This window comes from Anastrepha ludens, chromosome 5, assembly GCF_028408465.1.
Source record: "Anastrepha ludens isolate Willacy chromosome 5, idAnaLude1.1, whole genome shotgun sequence".
Lineage (NCBI taxonomy): Eukaryota > Metazoa > Arthropoda > Insecta > Diptera > Tephritidae > Anastrepha > Anastrepha ludens.
The window spans coordinates 78613971-78633193 of NC_071501.1; the positions used below are offsets into that span (position 1 = coordinate 78613971).

At 32.7% G+C, this 19223-nt stretch overlaps 1 protein-coding gene across 1 annotated transcript in view; it reads right to left on the minus strand.

Moving 5' to 3' along the window:
* Positions 1–19223, minus strand: part of LOC128863707 (uncharacterized) — a 156289-nt gene that overhangs the window by 110291 nt on the left and 26775 nt on the right. The gene's annotated exons all lie outside the window — the stretch shown is intronic.

Consider the following 19223-nt stretch of genomic DNA (forward strand, 5'->3'; position numbering starts at 1 on the left):
ACTGAAAAAATTAAAAATTCTACAAAGCGAAATAAAAATTCAAGAATTATTTCATCATTATGCTAATGTTTGTATTCTCTTGCTTCTAATTTTGTTGAAATATTACTTTCGCCTCAAGTCATTAGCACTCAATTTTAAATTCAGAGAATTTTCCCATCGCCTAAAACATAATTTTATACAAAACATTTATTTTTCTTTGCTAACTGTCTGCAGCGGTTAGACAAAAATGCAGATTTTGATTGTCATTTTTGGCACGAAACATTTTTTTATGGTAATGAATGCGAAAAAGTCAGTTTATTCAGAACCTAAGGCGGATTTGTATATTTCGGTCATTTTCCGTGGTGGTCTCAAATGCAGTTTCACTATGGAATTAACTAAATTGATTTGAAGTCCACCAAAAGGGAAAAGAGTTAATTAAATTTATTCACTTAGCATCAATAGCTACTCAATCGAGACCGGCATGGCGTATACGTAACGCATAATGCATTCATGAATGTTGACAAGCATAACTTATACCGCACCGCAAGCGACAATCTATTATAAATATTATGTCAAACAACCCTTTTCTGTATAAAGAAAATTATAGGAACTTTTTATAGTCGTAACGCGTGATTTTTTATGGTGAACTGTGCTAACTGCTGAAGTGGGTATTTTGTTTGGAGTCATCTTTGGGGTTTTTGGATTAAAAAAACATCAAATTATTTCGCGAAAGCAAATAGTCAAATTTCTTTAGAATATCTATGAAAAATGCATAGCTGCCTTCAGTTGAAAGCTGAAAAACCGATCGCTCACACAAGTACCAGCATTAACAACAGCATTCTATGAGTGAAAAGTTGTTTTGTACGACTATCGCAGTTGCTCTCTTTCCGTGGAAGTTTTTCGGCAAAAAGGTGTTTCAAATTTATTAAGATTTAGATATTATTGAAATATTGCTTTTAACCGATTAACTAGTTGCTCTCTTTCCGTGGAAGTTTTTCGGCAAAAACGTATTTCAAATTTATTAAAATTTAGATATTATTGAAATATTGCTTTTAACCGATTAACTAATTTTTTTAATTTTCTTTTTCCTGCTATGAATTTTTAACCAATTATCGAATTTAATATGTAGGTATATCAATTTCATATATTCAAATATACACATATAAATATATATCAAGCTTTGAGAGCATTTTATCGATAACTCTTTATTTGTTTGTTAATTTCATAATCAATAATTTATCGATAACATAATTTTATTGATATATTGTTTTTTGTTTTTGATTAAGTTTTTAATAGCGCTTCCCTAATCGCATATCCTCTCTTATATATAGATTCAGTCATTTACAATGAATTTTTTTTATTTTTATCGATTTCTAATCAATTTCTCAAATCGCTGCTTTAAACGATTATCCTTCTATAATTTTTTATAAACATTCATATAATTATTCTGTACAATTATTCTTATATTTCTTAAATTTACAGTGAATTAATATATGTTAAATTTATCGATTTTTAAAGAATTGTTCATTTCGTTGCTTTATTATTTTTAACACAAATAAATTCTTTTTATCGAGTTTGTCTTTAACCGTACACACATTATTTTTTTTTTTTTTGAGACCTTTAGACTTTTCTTTTTTTCATCCATTTTTAAAAGATCATAAATTTTTAGCGATATCTTTAACGGAAATGAATTTTTGATACCCAGTTTCTGAAAAACAGCCCATTGCTGTCGAATACAGCTAAATCTTTTCATGTGGTATTTTTATGTAACATTTCTGCCATTATTTTACTAATAATTTGCTTCATTTATTATCGATAATTTTCTTTATCGATTTTAATATAATAATATTTTAATAAATCCAAAATTCGATTACTATTTTTATCGATCAAAAAGGGAAATAGGACCCCTCTTTACATAAATATTACTAACCATCAAAAAATATTTTCTGTATTTTGATGTCGGAACTAACTAAAAAAGTTTAACAACGTTTTTCAAAAATTTTCTGTATTTAAAACTAACTAAAAATTAAAATTCAAAAGTTCCTGTATTTGGGAATCCAACCTAAATAAAAAAGAAAAATTTTCTTCTTCAAACTTTCTTCTATGTTAAAGTCCGAGCTAATTATTGTAAAAAAATAAAAATATTCTTCTTCATCGTTTCTTGTTCTTTGAAAAGAATGGAAACAATTTTTTTTTTTTAATTTCTTGTATTTTGAAGCCCAGAATTAACTAAAAAATTAAAATTTGTATCTCTGAATATTATACGTATTTTGAAGTCCGAATTAACTAAAAGATTTGAGTTTCCTCTTCAAAACTCCTTTTCTTTTACTCATTTCTTGTATATTGAAGTCCGAACGAAATAAAAAAAAAAATTATTGTAGAAAGTTTCTTCTTCGCCATTTCCTATATTTTAGTGTTTGAATTAACTACAAAATTCTACATTTTTTTCTTCCAGACTTGCTGTATTGTGGGGCCTAATTTATTAAATTTAACACTTTTTCCTTTCGCTATTTTCTGTGTTTTGAAGTCGAAATTAATTAGAAAAGTTTTAAATTATTTTCTTCGAAATTTCCTGTATTTCCAAGTCCAAACTAATATAAATAAAAAGTTAAAAATGTTCTTCATCAAAATTTTTTACATTTTGGGGTCCGAACTAATAAAATAATACCAGTTTTTTTACAATATAGCGTTTCTTAGCGAGCGGAAGAATTGGGGAAGAATTTAAAAGAAGCACGCAGCGCGGGGGCGCCAAAAGCAAAAAAACTCAATAAAAATTAGCAGCTCTCGCAGCTGCTATCGAGTCGCAATAACAAGCTTTCTCCTAGCGCTGTGAAGGCAAATTTTCCAAATTTTGTTCGAAATAATAAAGGATCACAACATTTTTTTTGTTCGTTTTATTATAGCCAAAAACGTCAAAAAAACTAAAAGGGAAAGTGAAAGTGAACTCCCAAACAAATTTAACACTACAGGTGTTTCACGGTGCTGACATTCGAAAACAGTGTTGTAAAACGTAAATTTTCTTTACATACTACTTTAAACTTTTAAAGACATGTACGCAGCTCAGTCGCCGAACAAACAAAAGTTTGCGCAAACAAGGAATCAAATATCCAGACAAAAAGAATCTTGGAGCTCTCAGTGAGTGTCACCAACAACCAACGATAAATCGGCCTCTCCGAAAGTCATCACGAAAAACATCAAACACATGAATAAAGATGCTACGCCTGCAAAGCGCGGGAGATCTAGTCCAGGTAAATATACACCTAATAAAACAAAACAATCAAAGCTTGACAACTACTGGCTATCAACGCCTTCTGCAAGCAACTCAAATCGATTCGCAGTACTCGACCAAGAGGAAATCAGTCGTAGTACTCTCCCATCCCAAATGCGCAAGGAACCTAGGCCCCCACCGATATTTGTATCTGGAGTGAGCAACATCCAGCCACTTCAAGAACTACTCTTAAATGTTGCCGTAGATGGCTTCGTATTAAAAGTTACTCGAGGAAACGAAGTAAAAATCCAACCACAGTCAGCAAAACAATACACTACAATAACTGCGGCCCTAGCGGAAAAGAAAACTGAGTTCCATACATATAAATTAAAACAAGAACGTAACTTTAATATAGTTCTTAAAGGTATGCATTCATCGACACCTACAGACGACATTCGGGAAGCAATAGAAAACCTTGGCCACCAAGTGGTAAATATTTGCAATATGCGTCAATGGAGAACAAAAACACCCTTCCAATGTTCTACAATAGCCTCAAAGCAGGCAACAAAAATAAAGAGTGATAATCTGCTTTATACAAAAATTAAATTTGAAGCACCAAGAAAACGGCGCGAAATTCCACAATGCACAAGATGTCAACGCTACGGATATATAGTACAAAGCACTTTTTCAATCGTAGCCCAATATGCGTTAAATGCGGTGGTAATCACTTAACCGCTGACTTTGCGAAAAGGGGGAATTTCAAAGGACCGCATTTAACGTGCTATCTGATGGTAACCATCCCGCCAATTACAAGGGTTGTACTATTTACAAAGACCTACAACGAAAAGTGTATCCAACGCTACGAAAAAAAGAGCTGCCAAATGTTGCCCCTAACTCCAAAATCTCACAACCCGCAATAACAAAAAACACCCTGTCCTATGCGGAAGCTCTAAAAATCAATAACCGAGCACAAGAAAAACCACAACCAACTATTGAAAAAGGTACTGTACAGAAAGAAAACAATAATGAAATAGAAGAACTGAAAAGAATGGTCAGAACTTTAGTTGAAAAGACGGGTACTGTACTCAATCTGCTTACAGCCGTGCTCCCGAATGTTCCATAATGAATAGGCCGCTACTGCTTGCAATTTGGAAAACCAATGGGCTCATCCAGCACAGCTACGAAGTGAAAGTATTTCTAGCAGATAAAAATATTGGCTTAACGTTAATATCTGAAACACACTTGACAGATAAATGTTACGTCAAAATTCCAAAATATGATTTATACCACACAAATCATTCTGCTGGTACAGCAAAAAGAGGCACGGCCATCTTAATCAAAAATAATATTGCGCATATGGTTCATGGAAACACTAAAAATTACAATATACCATCGACTGCTATAACAGTCATAGAGGGAAAGAGCTCTCTCTTTTGATTGCTTCTGTGTACTGCACGCCAAATCAATCAATAAAAAGCGTTGAATACCAAAGGTATTTCAAATCGTTGGGACCTAGATTTATAGCAAATGGCGAATACAATGCGAAACATCCGCAATGGGGCTCAAGCTTAATAACTCCAAGAGAGCGTGAACTTCTCAAAGCAATGCAGGCCAATAAATTATTCCACGTCTCGACAGAACAACCCACTTACTTACCAAATAAAACACCAAATCTTATAGATTTTTGCATATGCAAAGGTGCACCTAAAAATCAGGTATCCATAGACACATGTCTAGATCACTCATCAGACCACTCACCTTTGCTGTTAACAATAAACTCTAGTGAAATGGCACCAAAACTGCACAATAAAATGACAAATTGGGAATACTTTAAAGAACTGGTCGAGGTTTCACTGTGGCTAAATATTCCTCTAAAATCCAACTCTGATCTGGGCACGACCGTTGAGATTTTCAACAACTTCATTCAAACAGCTGCGTGGACCGCTACGCCGGAAATTAAGCACACTCACGCTGAAGCACACATTAACGATCGCGTCAAAATATTAATATCAGAAAAACGCAAGCTCCGGCGCATATGGCAAAGCACGAGAAACAATTGTCAATCTGTCGAAAAAGCTAAATAAGCTCACAAAACAATTCAGAAATACTATAAGAGACGCGAACAACTCAGAACTGTATGAATACTTATCTAACTTGTCACCTACGGAAGCTACTGACTACTCACTCTGGAAGCCAATGAGAAAGATGTCACAACCAACACCTCACAACGCAGCGATAAAAACGTGTAATGGTGATTGGGCAAAAACAGGTAAACCGAAAACAGTAGAGTTTGCCAAACATCTAACAAATGTTTTCCAACCATTTTCGAGTCAAAGTGTGGAGGTAGACTCAGAAGTTAACGAATTTCTCTCAGCTCCGTTTCAAATGGATTTTCCGACTGTACGATTTACCCGGAAAGAAGTTAAATACGCAGCAACCAAAACTCTTACAACCAAAAAGGCGCCAGGTTACGATTTAATAACAAGTAAGGTTTTAAAAGAACTGTTCATATGTGGATATAAATTCCTCACCATTATATTTGACGCGATAATCAGACAAGCGTATTTCCCAACTCAGTGAAAGTTGCTGAAATTATCCTTATACAAAAGCCAGGGAAGACCCCGAGCGCGGTCTTCAATTACAGGCCAATAAGTCTATTGCCTGTTGCCTCTAAACTCTCCGAAAAGCTGCTTTTAAAAAGGATAAATCCAATAATTGCGCAATGGAATCTCATTCCAGCCCACCAATTTGGTTTTCGTACGTATCACTCCACCATAGAGCAAGTCAATTGTGTGCATTATTTCGCTAGACAAGCCCTTGAGAGGAGGCAATTCTGTACAGCGGCATTTTTAGATTTAACGCAAGCCTTCGATAAAGTCTGGCATGAAGGTCTGCTATACAAGCTAGAGGAGGGTTTACCAACTCATAAAATCATCTTGCAAATAGACATTTTCTTGTTAAAGTAAACAACGAAACCACTAACCCCCACGCAATTAGAGCAGTTGTAGCACAAGGAAGTTTTCTAAGCCCCGTCTTGTACACCGTGTTCACAACCGACCTGCCACTTTGTGTTCAAAGAACACATATGCAGCCACGTATGCAGATGATAATGTCGTTATTGCCAGGAGTACCCTTCCCTCAATTGGATCAAAATATTGGCGCATAAAAGCTAACGAAAGCAAATCGGCGCAGATAACATTCACACTTCGAAATGTCTCATGTCCTGCCGTTTCTCTTAACAGTGTTCCAATACCTCAAACAGATAATGCCAAATATGTACTTATTCTATTAAACCAGGGTCCTACTTGGTGATCGCATATATTTTTAAAGCGAAAACAACTTGGACTGAAATTGCGATCAATACACTGGTTAATCGGCTACAATTCAGCACTAATACTAGACAATAAGTTGCTTATTTACAAATCTATTCTGATACTGATAAGGACGTACGGAGTTCAATTATAGGGCTCAGCTGCAAAATCAAATCTAGAAATTATGCAAAGATTTCAGTCAAAGATGCTTCGTATGTGTGCCAATGCGCCATGATTTGTACGAAACGAAATACTGCACCGTGACCAAAAATAAAGAAATAAACAACCTCAGCCTGAGATACAACAACCGACTTGCGACTCATCCGAATAACCGAGCAAATAACCTTTCCAAGATAAGCTACTATTCAAGATTAAAAAAATGTCAGCCTAACGACTTAATGCAAAGCTTTAAAACGCAAAAAAACGTAAATGCAAAAGTCATAAAATTGTGTAATATATAGGTATGTTATATGATATTCATTATTAAGTAACGAACTCCACTGGGAGTTTTTACTCTAAGTTATTCTTCTTTAAATTGTAGGTAATAGTAGTACTTATTGTTATTGTTATGACAGATTGTATGAAATAAATGGAGATCTAAGAACAAACAAAAAAAAGTTTTATTTGCCATTTCCTGTGTTTTGAAGTCCGAACTAACAAAAAAATTATAGTATTACTTCATCCCCATTTCCTGTATTTTGAACCACGAGCTCACTGAAAAATCAGAAAAATTTAAAAAGTTTCCTCCTCATAATTTTCTGTATTTTGAAGTCCGAACTAACTAAAAACTTACATATTTTCCTCTTCAAAAGTTTAAATAAAGTTAAACAAACTTTTTTTATAATGTCTTCTTCAAAATACTTCTGAAAAACAAAGAACAGAAAATTTTGAGCACCGAAAAATATTGAGAAATTTCCGAATTAGCTAAAAAACATTGAACATTTTTTTTATGTTCTTAAGTTACCAGTTAACCTAGACGCGTAGACTGGTTTATAAAATTTTCAGGTTGATTAGTCAAAGACATTCGTCTATGCAGGAAGTCAAAGTGTGGCTTCAAGAGCAGACCCTTAATCGAAAAAAAAAATTGAGTAACCGCAATTAAGCTGGAATATCTTAGCCTTCGATTTACTCACGCTATTCCTCTTAACCAACATTTAATAAAATAGAGTCATTTGTAATATCATAGTAGTAAAAACGTGCACACGACATACTATATTTAGAAATTGATAAATATTTTCATAAAAGTTTCTACCCAAAATAACTATTTTTAGTTATCGAATAACTAAATTTGAAAGCATTCTTTTGACTCACTGCATCAAATGCAATCAATCTGAATGCCCTCAATTAATTAAATCCTTGAAAAGTTCAATTCCGCTTTCATTCTCAGTGTTCGATAACAGGTAGCACAAACACAGTCAATTATATTAATGAGCTTTTTATAATGTATGTAAATTAATTTTCCTATATCGCGTGTAAATATATAGTTCCACGTGTCACAGTATGTATTAAAGTATTTTCCTTGAAAGCGATCTAAGTGTTATTTACTTAAGGGGGGGTAGGGTTTAGGGCTAAAAAAAAACACTTTTTTTTGAATTTTTTACAGAAATATGGCTTAAGATACTTTAATAAAATCAGTTGCATGTTATTGTACATCTTTTCAATAAGTTTTTAAAAGATATTAATAATAAAATATTGACAAATAAGCCCATGACAGAGTTTTTTTGGAGATATGTTTTTCGAGAAGTGCTCTGCGGTGCCAATCGGCATTCGTCGTAGAATCATCTGAAACTAAAAAAGTCGAATTTTTCAGTTAAAGTATGACGTAATGCTCCCCCCTACATTAATAAAATTTTTTTTTTTTCATTTTTGTAGTTTTGGTGGCAAAAAAACGTAAAACGAGCATTTTTGGCGAAAAATTTCGCCATATTTGTAAGTGAAAAACAACCTTAAAAAAAAAAAAATAAAAAAAAAACAGTGTAGGGGGGAGGTATTTTTGATTTAGAAAACGTGTGCCAAATTTGAAAAGAATCGGTTGAATAGTTTCGGAGTTGTGATTGGCACCGACTTTTAAGAAGTCGTTTCGGGAAAAACGCGTTTGAAAAAATGACTCTGAGAAATTATCGATGCTCCGCATTCGAGGTAGAGAGCCTACAAAGGCTATAACTTTGAGAGTTCTGCTCCGATCCACTTAAAATTTTGACACAACATTCTTGAAATGATTTACTATAAGATGAGTGAAGAAAAAAAATTTCGATTTTGTGACCCTACCCCCCCCTTAAATATACACGAACATACATACGCACATACACATACGCACATACACATACGCACATACACATACGCACATACATACAAACATACAATACACTTAGGTACTTGGGTATTGGTTTCGTAAATGCATTCGAATTATTCACTTGACTACTCTGAGGCCATTAGCTTAATTTTGCCGTAATTATTCATTTGAAACCATCAACAGTCAAAACTCAATTAGAATTATAACGCAGCTAAATTGAATACAATTCAACCCAAATGGATTAGTGTTACAAAACGAAAAAAACCCTTTTGTGAATTATTATTGTCGGCTGAGAGCGGAGTGAGAAAAATACGATATCTGAGTAATATACTCTTCCGCTTATCAATGTATGCAATTATGTGAATACATAAGAACATACCTACATATATAAGTATACGTAAAATACTATAACAACCAAATTTATAAAAAGCCCAAATGATGTATTAAGTTGCTGTCATGTGAGCAGATTTACACTATGTGCAAAAAAAACAAAAACAAAAAGGATACCACGTATCATCTTGACATGAATTGAAATATTTTTTATAATTAACCCTTCATTAGGCACGTGGTCTACAATCGTAGACCACTTTTTTTCAAAGTCGTGCAACTCCTTAAATTTGTCTCTTAAATTACCTAAGCTTTTTAATAGCTGTTTATAATTAATCTCTTTATCCAATTAGTGCATTCAGTGCGGGTTTGACGTGCAGTTGTAAGTTTTATCAAGGTCTGAACAGTGCTGGTCTACATATGTAGACCAGGTGACTAACAACGTTACTTTTTCTTGCGGCAATATTACTTGATATATTAAATATTTGAATTAAGTTCAGGTAAGTTTTGCTTATTTTTTTTCTCAAAAGTGTGCTAATTTAATTAGTTTCAGATAATATTATGTCTGATTCCAAAAAAAGACGATGGAAAGCTGCAAAAATCCTGAAGTATGGGAAAGATGGCTCTCCGAGCTATCAAGTAGTGAAGAAAATGCTATGGATGAAGAAAACGAGACGGAGGTTGACGAAGATACGGATATCAATGTGAATGCTGCTGAAGAGAGTGACCACGAGACCGAATCGGAACTAGAAGGATCAAGCGATGATGAAATTCTTTCAGACGATTCTGGTGCATCTCATCCCCAAAATTTCTATTTAGGAAAAGACAATGCCACTAAGTGGAAGAAAACCAGACCCAATTTGCAAGTTCGTATTCGTTCGCACAATATAATCAAACTTTTGCCGGGTACAAAAGGTAATGCGCGCAATGTTGAAACAGTAATTGAGTGCCTAAATTTATTTGTGAATGATTCGGTTATAAGAATAATAACCGTTTCCACAAATTTGTATATTCAAAAAGTACGGGTTTACTTTGAAGAAGATAGAATGAATCCAGATGCAAGAGAAACCGATGACACCGAAATTCGCGCTTTCATTGGCATTTTGTTTTTGATTGGCGCTCTTAGAAGCTCGAGAAAAAATCTTCATAAAATTTGGGACAATTCCCAAGGAAGCGGGGTTGAATCGTGCTACCTAGCGATGTGCGAGAAACGGTTTCGATTTCTGATAAGATGCCTGCGATTTGATGGCATCAATACAAGACAGCAGAGAAGAGCAATTGATAAATTGGCGCCTATAAGAGAACTTTCTGAAGTATTCCTGGTCAACTTTCAAAGTAATTTTATTGGTAGTGAGTTTCTTACTGTGGATGAACAACTATATATTAGCATTTAGAGGACGTTGCGCGTTTAAGCAATACATTAAAACTAAAAGCAAGTCAAGGCATTAAAACTTTCGCGATGGTGGATGCAAAAACGTATTACACTTTTAATTTGGAAACTTATATGGGAACTCAGCCGGACGGACCATAAAAACTTAGCAATAGTGCGGAAGGGATAACTCTTCGATTGGTGGAGCCAGTCGCAGGAACTAATCGCAATATTACTGGTGACAATTGGTTCAGCAGCTTATCGTCGGTTAATAATTTGCTAAAGAAAAAGCTTACATATTTGGGAACTGTGAGAAAAAATAAACGCGAAGTTCCCAAAGAAGTCCTTCCCAGGAAGAATCGTACAGGAAAGTCAAGTATTTTTGGTTTCCAAGAAAATTGTACACTAGTGTCGTACTGCCCGAAAAAAAAGCTGGTCAGTGATCCTGATATCATCTATGCACCATGATAACGCAATAGATGAGCAAACAAATGATGAAAAAAACCAAGTGATTTTCTTGAAAAATGCGCTTGGTAGCTCATTCGACCACAAATTGAAGTTAGATCAAAGAATCCTCGACTACCCAGGGAAATGAGGCAGCGAGCCCACAACCTTCTTGGCATCCCAGGCATTGCACCACAACCCACTCAATCACCAAGTAACTATGTCGGACGTTGTCATATTTGCCCTCGCAATATGAACAAATCATCCCGAAAGTCGTGTACTAAATGCGGCAGATTTCCTTGCAAAAATCATATGAGGGAAAGTTGCACGGAATGTCTCAGTGAGGAAATATAAGCAGTTTTCAGAAACCATAACATATAAGCTTTGTACTGAACTTTTATTTTTTTATTTAAAGAATTGAATTTTACATATTTTTATTTTAAGTTTTACGAATAATAAAAACTCTTTTGTAAATCGTCCATTAGTTATAAGAAAAAACTTTTATGAATTGCAATAAATGTTAAAAACACACACATTCATGTTTTTATTGAATTTACAGAAGATACACAAATATTTTAGTGAAAATATTAGTTTATATTCCTCACATTAAATCACAGAATATACTTATGAAGTATTATTAAGAAACACAAATGAATAACACTTTTAGTCATAATATTAAAATGGTCCACGATTGTAGACCACGTGCCTAACCAAAAATCCATGTGCCTAACGAAGGGTTAACAAATATGGCAAATATGTAATTTCTTCTTTTCAAATATGTAATATATATTGATTTAATGATTAAATAAAATATCCAGTTCGTTTTTTGCTCCACTATCACAATGGAATTAATGTAGTGAAGTGATTTTTCGATATACAGGGTGAACGATATGAAGTGTTACCTATTCAAAACACCATAACTTTTCTGTGTGAAACTAGTTTTTATTGATTTCAAAGGCAAAATTGTTCAAAAATGATTACAATTTTCACATATATTCACTTTAGCTCGATATGACCTTTCGCCTTGGCTATAGCCTTCAAACGGTCAAAAAATGAGTTGCATGCTGCACGAATGCGATCTTGAGGTATTTTGGCCCATACTCGTATAATCGCGTTTTTCAGCGCATCCATACTGGCAAATTTTTTAATCCTCACCTTGCTCTCCAAAATGGACCAGATGGAATAGTCCATCGGATTTGCGTCTGGCGAATTCGAAAGCCATTGTGTGGACGAAATGAAATGTGGAACATGATTTTTTAACCATTCATGGTTCACACGAGCTTTATGAGCAGCTTCTAAAACATTTTCCCGATAATAAGTCCCATTCGCTTTGACACCAGGCTCGATAAAAACGATTGGAGAGCGTCCATCAGCGGTCACGGTCGTTTTGAGTGTGTATGAACTGCTCAATTCGGAATTTTTTTTCATCAGAAAACACAATGTTAGGAAATTCGCCACGTTCGTGCTCTTTGCTCTTTGCGCACCGAACTTTTTTTTGCTGTGGTGAAAGATCGTGTGCTTTTTGAAACTTGTAACCTTGACCTTGAGCTCATTTTTCAATATGCGTCGAATGCTATTTTCAGTTCTTTTTTCTTCCATTTCCACGTGGATTTCGTTCAAGTCGAGCCTTCACTTTCCGAAACATTTCTGGCATTGTTGCGGTTTTTTTTGGTCCACTTCCATAGCGTTTTGCAATGCTGCCAGTGTCATTGTAACGTTTTATAATGCGATACACAAACATTTTATTCACTTTGAGGTGACTGAGCTCACGAACAATGGCTGGTTGTGATTTTCCATATATCGAATATAACGCAATCACACTATTACGTTTGAATTCCATCACAGAAAAAAAAAATCAACGAAACTGAGACGCAAATGCTTTTGATGGCTTATAAACACTATATTGAACTGTCATTAGAACAATTTTGACGTTGATGTCATGCGCTGTTTTAAAGATACAAGGAGTGTGAAGTTGGTAACACTTTATATCGTTCTCCCTAAATCAAATATGCCCCATTTTGCTCTATAGATTTTGCGATTTTCAGGAATACTTAGTAAATCTGCGATTACCGGAAATAATCATCCCTATTGATAAGAAACTTAAAAAGCTCATTTTCGCATGCAAAATTGGAGACCAACTCTGTGTCATCTGGAAAATTTTTCAGATTCTTGAAAAGTGGGAGTAGCTTAAGCGATTTTGAAGAAATAAGCTGATTTGCTGACGTAACCGGAGTCATAACAGCGATCTGGTTACGAAATAGATTGGTTATATAATATACGAAAAAAGCCAACACAGCCCTCAATCATGGTACTTCGCTGCCGTCTGTTGATCAGACTGACTGGACGAGTACGTGAATACGTGTGAAATGAGCGCGCAGATTTCGGCTGGCGAATATTCCCGTGACGTGGCAGCCAAAGTTCCCCTTAAAATTTTGATTTTCACCATAGTTATTGGCCACCTATTTGCACACAAAATCAAAAGAGAGGGAGAGAGAGAGAAAAAGCTCTAACTCAACTGGTTAAGGGCAAATGGGATTATGCACAATGTACAGAATACACATGTGGCGTCCATCTCGTACCACTGTACCGCTCTCAACGGTGACAGAATATGAGACGTCACACTGGTGGTTGTAAACATAGCATTTTATTCTGTTATTTCCGAAATTTCTTTTTCTTCTAACATTCTCGTCCCTATTTCTGTGATAGTGCGACGGCATATGCGATAAAGTCTTAATTTTTATGCATAAAACTGTATGGAATTTGTCCTCAAATTTAACCAAGAAAAGTATCAGCAACTATTAAAAGCCAAAAATATTTCGTGACCAAATTTATTTGGCCAAATACCACCGTAGTGTATTGTAAAAATGTAAGCGGCCGGTGCTGTTTTGATACACACATACTCTGACGCTTCCAGTTAATCGCCTGCTCTTATCAGATAATCAGTAGATGCCCAATTTGAGTATTTGTCGCGATGAGAATACCTATTAGTGGGTCTTACTCTTTCAGTCGCCGCAAACAAGCCGAAAAACATTCGTGACTATAAATCTGAGGTCAGCAATTGTTTGTGCTGGCTCACCGCAATTTAGCGACGATCATTTCGACTGTTCTTCTTATCTGTGACACATGTTTCAACGTCATTTAATATCAGTTTCAGAAATGTGTTGACTTCTTCACCTATCAGCAAAAAGTCACAGATGCGGAAAAGGTTCAAATGGTTATACTTAGCCAATTCGTGTGGCGCCCTTATATCGTGCTTATTTTTGAAACCAGTCTTACGGTTCTGGTTACTGGCTAATTTTCAGTTCTTGTCGCATGGGGATCGTATGCCGGCGTTACTCGCGACCTGACTAAAGATTTTCATAAATTTATTGATATTTTTAACGATTGACCTGCCAAAGTATGGCTCACCGTTGAAATACAAGGAGATGTGTGTTGAATTGTTGGAACCACCGCTATGCTTTAGCATATAATAGTAAACAGTAAACACTTTTTTGGTCGCATGCTTCGATTTTTCTCATTAGTTGTGGAGATACTGAAGAATGCATGGATCTTCCTATCTTTACACTTTTATTTCGGAACTATGAAATATATGTACAACTGTCACTGGCACATGGCTATTCTATTCTATTCTATTCTATTCTATTCTATTCTATTCTATTCTATTCTATTCTATTCTATTCTATTCTATTCTATTCTATTCTATTCTATTCTATTCTATTCTATTCTATTCTATTCTATTCTATTCTATTCTATTCTATTCTATTCTATTCTATTCTATTCTATTCTATTCTATTCTATTCTATTCTATTCTATTCTATTCTATTCTATTCTATTCTATTCTATTCTATTCTATTCTATTCTATTCTATTCTATTCTATTCTATTCTATTCTATTCTATTCTATTCTATTCTATTCTATTCTATTCTATTCTATTCTATTCTATTCTATTCTATTCTATTCTATTCTATTCTATTCTATTCTATTCTATTCTATTCTATTCTATTCTATTCTATTCTATTCTATTCTATTCTATTCTATTCTATTCTATTCTATTCTATTCTATTCTATTCTATTCTATTCTATTCGATTCTATTCTATTTTATTCTATTTTATTCTATTCTATTCTATTCTATTCTATTCTATTATATTCTATTCTATTCTATTCTATTCTATTCTATTCTATTCTATTCTATTCTATTCTATTCTATTCTATTCTATTCTATTCTATTCTATTCTATTCTATTCTATTCTACTCTATTCTATTCTATTCTATTTTATTCTATTCTATTCTATTCTATTCTATTCTATTCTATTCTATTCTATTCTATTCTATTCTATTCTATTCTATTCTATTCTATTCTATTCTATTCTATTCTATTCTATTCTATTCTATTCTATTCTATTCTATTCTATTCTATTCTATTCTATTCTATTCTATTCTATTCTATTCTATTCTATTCTATTCTATTCTACTCTATTCTATTTTATTCTATTCTATTCTATTCTATTCTATTCTATTCTATTCTATTCTATTCTATTCTATTCTATTCTATTCTATTCTATTCTATTCTATTCTATTCTATTCTATTCTATTCTATTCTATTCTATTCTATTCTATTCTATTCTATTCTATTCTATTCTATTCTATTCTATTCTATTCTATTCTATTCTATTCTATTCTATTCTATTCTATTCTATTCTATTCTATTCTATTCTATTCTATTCTATTCTATTCTATTCTATTCTATTCTATTCTATTCTATTCTATTCTATTCTATTCTATTCTATTCTATTCTATTCTATTCTATTCTATTCTATTCTATTTTATTCTATTCTATTCTATTCTATTCTATTCTATTCTATTCTATTCTATTCTATTCTATTCTATTCTATTCTATTCTATTCTATTCTATTCTATTCTATTCTATTCTATTCTATTCTATTCTATTCTATTCTATTCTATTCTATTCTATTCTATTCTATTCTATTCTATTCTATTCTATTCTATTCTATTCTATTCTATTCTATTCTATTCTATTCTATTCTATTCTATTCTATTCTATTCTATTCTATTCTATTCTATTCTATTCTATTCTATTCTATTCTATTCTATTCTATTCTACTCTATTCTATTCTATTCTACTTTATTCTATTCTATTCTATTCTATTCTATTCTATTCTATTCTATTCTACTCTATTCTATTCTATTCTATTCTATTCTATTCTACTCTATTCTATTCTATTCTATTTTATTCTATTCTATTCTATTCTATTCTATTCTATTCTATTCTATTCTATTCTATTCTATTCTATTCTATTCTATTCTATTCTATTCTATTCTATTCTATTCTATTCTATTCTATTCTAATCTATTAAGGGTATGTTTGGTATTTGAAGTTTTATATAGATAGCTAGTCCTCCTTATCTAAAGCTTGCTCGTAATTTTTTCGCTCAAAGTGTATGTAGGTAACGAAATCAAGTGCATACATATATAAAATAAATAATTGGCGCGTACACTTCTGTTAGGTGTTTGGCCGAGCTCCTCCTCCTATTTGTGGTGTGCGTCTTGATGTTGTCCCACAAATGGAGGGACCTACAGTTTCAAGCCGACTCCGAACGGCAGATATTTTTATGAGGAGCTTTTTCATGGCAGAAATACACTCGCAGGTTTGCCATTGCCTGCCGAGGGGCGACCGCTATTAGAAAAATGTTTTTTTTTTTTATTAATTTTGCTTTCACCGAGATTCGAACCAACGACCTCTCTGTGAATTCCGAATGGTAATCACGCACCAACGCATTCGGCTACGGCGGCCGCCGTATATATCCGCATGTATCTTTAATGGGTGGCAAGCTTTAAGCTGCGCTGTGTAATTAAATACCCCGGTTAAAAGCAGAAAAAATATTTTGTTTCAGAATAGTAAACTTAATTGGGGGAAAAAAACAGTTAATGAACTTATCATTACTTAGGTATATACACCTACATGCATGCCTATGCATACAGTATTGTTACTGACAATGGTAATTATGCAATTCAGTATCGATACCCGGAAAAACGCTGCTCTGTCATCGGCCAAATGCTTTTAATAACAACCAATGCGCAGGACACAATACAGTTATTTAATTTTTTCAAATGCATTAGTTTGAGTTGAGAAATAAATGTTTGCCCTTATACTTATATACACAAATACATATGTACCGGGTGTTTTCTTAAGAGCCTAAAAACTTGAAATACTACAAAACAGAATAATTCTTGGAATTTTTTTTTTTTTTATATAATCTGGTAGATGATTTCAAGGCATTTATTTTTTGAATATAAAATATGAATATATCCGTCGTGGCTACGAGTTACATGATTCTTTCGATTCGTATAATATTTGATAACTTTTTCCAATAAATCTAAATGAGAGCAATCAGCAAAGATGCGACGCAAACGATGATAATTTGGCTTCAATTCTAACACTAGCTGTATTTTATAGACACCTAAGCCAAAATTCTAACGGATGATTTTCAAAAGCCAAAGATCAACGTGTTGAGAAAGACGTCGAATCGTCGGCGCCTTCTGCAACACTTCGCTCTATGAACTTCGCGAACAAATTTTGTTTTTTTTTTCAAAGCAAATTTCCACTATTTGGAAGCGTTTTTCTGGTGTTAACCGATTTAAGATGACTTGCCGAACCTTACTGAACGGAAATGTCTATCTTTGAATTTTTCTCCGCTGTCGAGCCATAGTTAGATACACATGCTGCTAAAAAAAAAACACCCGGTATATGCACCAAGGTGAATCAATTTTCACACCAAAAAAAAACAAAAACAAGTCGTTACTGTTTGTCATCAGTTTTACAAAGTTTATTATAATTGCAGACGACTGTTAAAATATTTTGCAGAAATAGTAAGATTTCCGTGAATCGGGCCGATTTGAAAATACCTACGAAAACCTCATTTGTTTTGTGCCTTTTATTTAATTTTAAAATATTCTTATGTATGCATTTTAACTTTATCTTTAGAATTTTTCGATCAACTAAGTGGTTTTGTTTGGAAAATATTTTTGAAAACTATTGTAATTTTTATAAAAAAAAAATATTATAAAAAAATATTTTTTAAGAAAATTTATGCAGAAGAACAATTGAATTTTTGAAGATATTTTCAAATCCGTACAAGTCAGATTTGAAGTTTAAACTTTTCTAAAAACTAAGTTTTATTGTTGGAAAAAATATTTTTAAAAACTTATTTATAAAAAAAAGCATTTATGAAATTTTTTTTGGAAAACATTTTCAAGTCTTACAGTGCATATTTTACGCACACTGGCCCGATTTGAAATTATCTATTCGAATTCTCTTTATTTTATTTCTTTGATAAAATTTTTAAACATTTTTATGATGCATTTTCAGTTTAGACTTTCTGTCAATTAAAGTGATTTTTCGGAAAAAAATATTTTTAAAAACTAGATAATATTAATAAAAAACGCTAATTTTGAAAAGAAAAATTATTTACTGAACAAAACTGATTTCTGCAGATATTTTCAAATCCGTACAGCTCACATTTTACGTTTAAACTTTGGTATCAATTAAGATGGTTTTTTGGAAAAAATATTTTTGAAAACAAAATTTTATAAAAAAAAAAATTTTACAATAAAATTTTTTTGGAGGCATTTTCAAGTCTTTACAGCTCATATTTGATGCAAACTAGGCCGTTTTCAAATTACCTCTTAATTTTTATTTCTTTCTTTCATTTTGAGTTTAAAGTTTGCTATCAGGCTGGCTCTTTGAAAAAAAGGTTTTTAAAAACTAATTTTTATAAAAAAATAAAAAAAAAAATGATTTCACAAGAATTTTTTTTTAGGAAAAAAAAAAATGGGCACAAGAAATGGAATGGAAATCCGTACAGCTTACAGTATGAGCTTTAACTATCCTATCAACTAGGAGATTAAAAGAATATATATATTTAAAAACTAGTTTTTATAAAAAAAAATTATGTAAAAAAGAAATTTAATTTTCCAATGAACTTTAATTTTAAAATTTTCTATCAACTAGGGAGTTTTTGAAAAAAATATTTTTAGAAAATAGTTTTTAGGAAAAAAATTAAATTTTTGGAGTCAGTGTCAAAACCGGTATAAAAACTAAATTTTTGGAATTGTTGTCAAAACCGTACAGCATAAATTTTAACTTTAAGTTCTTCTATCAGTCAGAGGATTTTTTGAAAAAATAATTTTTATTTAAAAAAATAATTCATGAAAAACCAAATATTTTGAGGCATTTTCAAATCGGCACAACCCACGTGACTCTCTTATGAGTC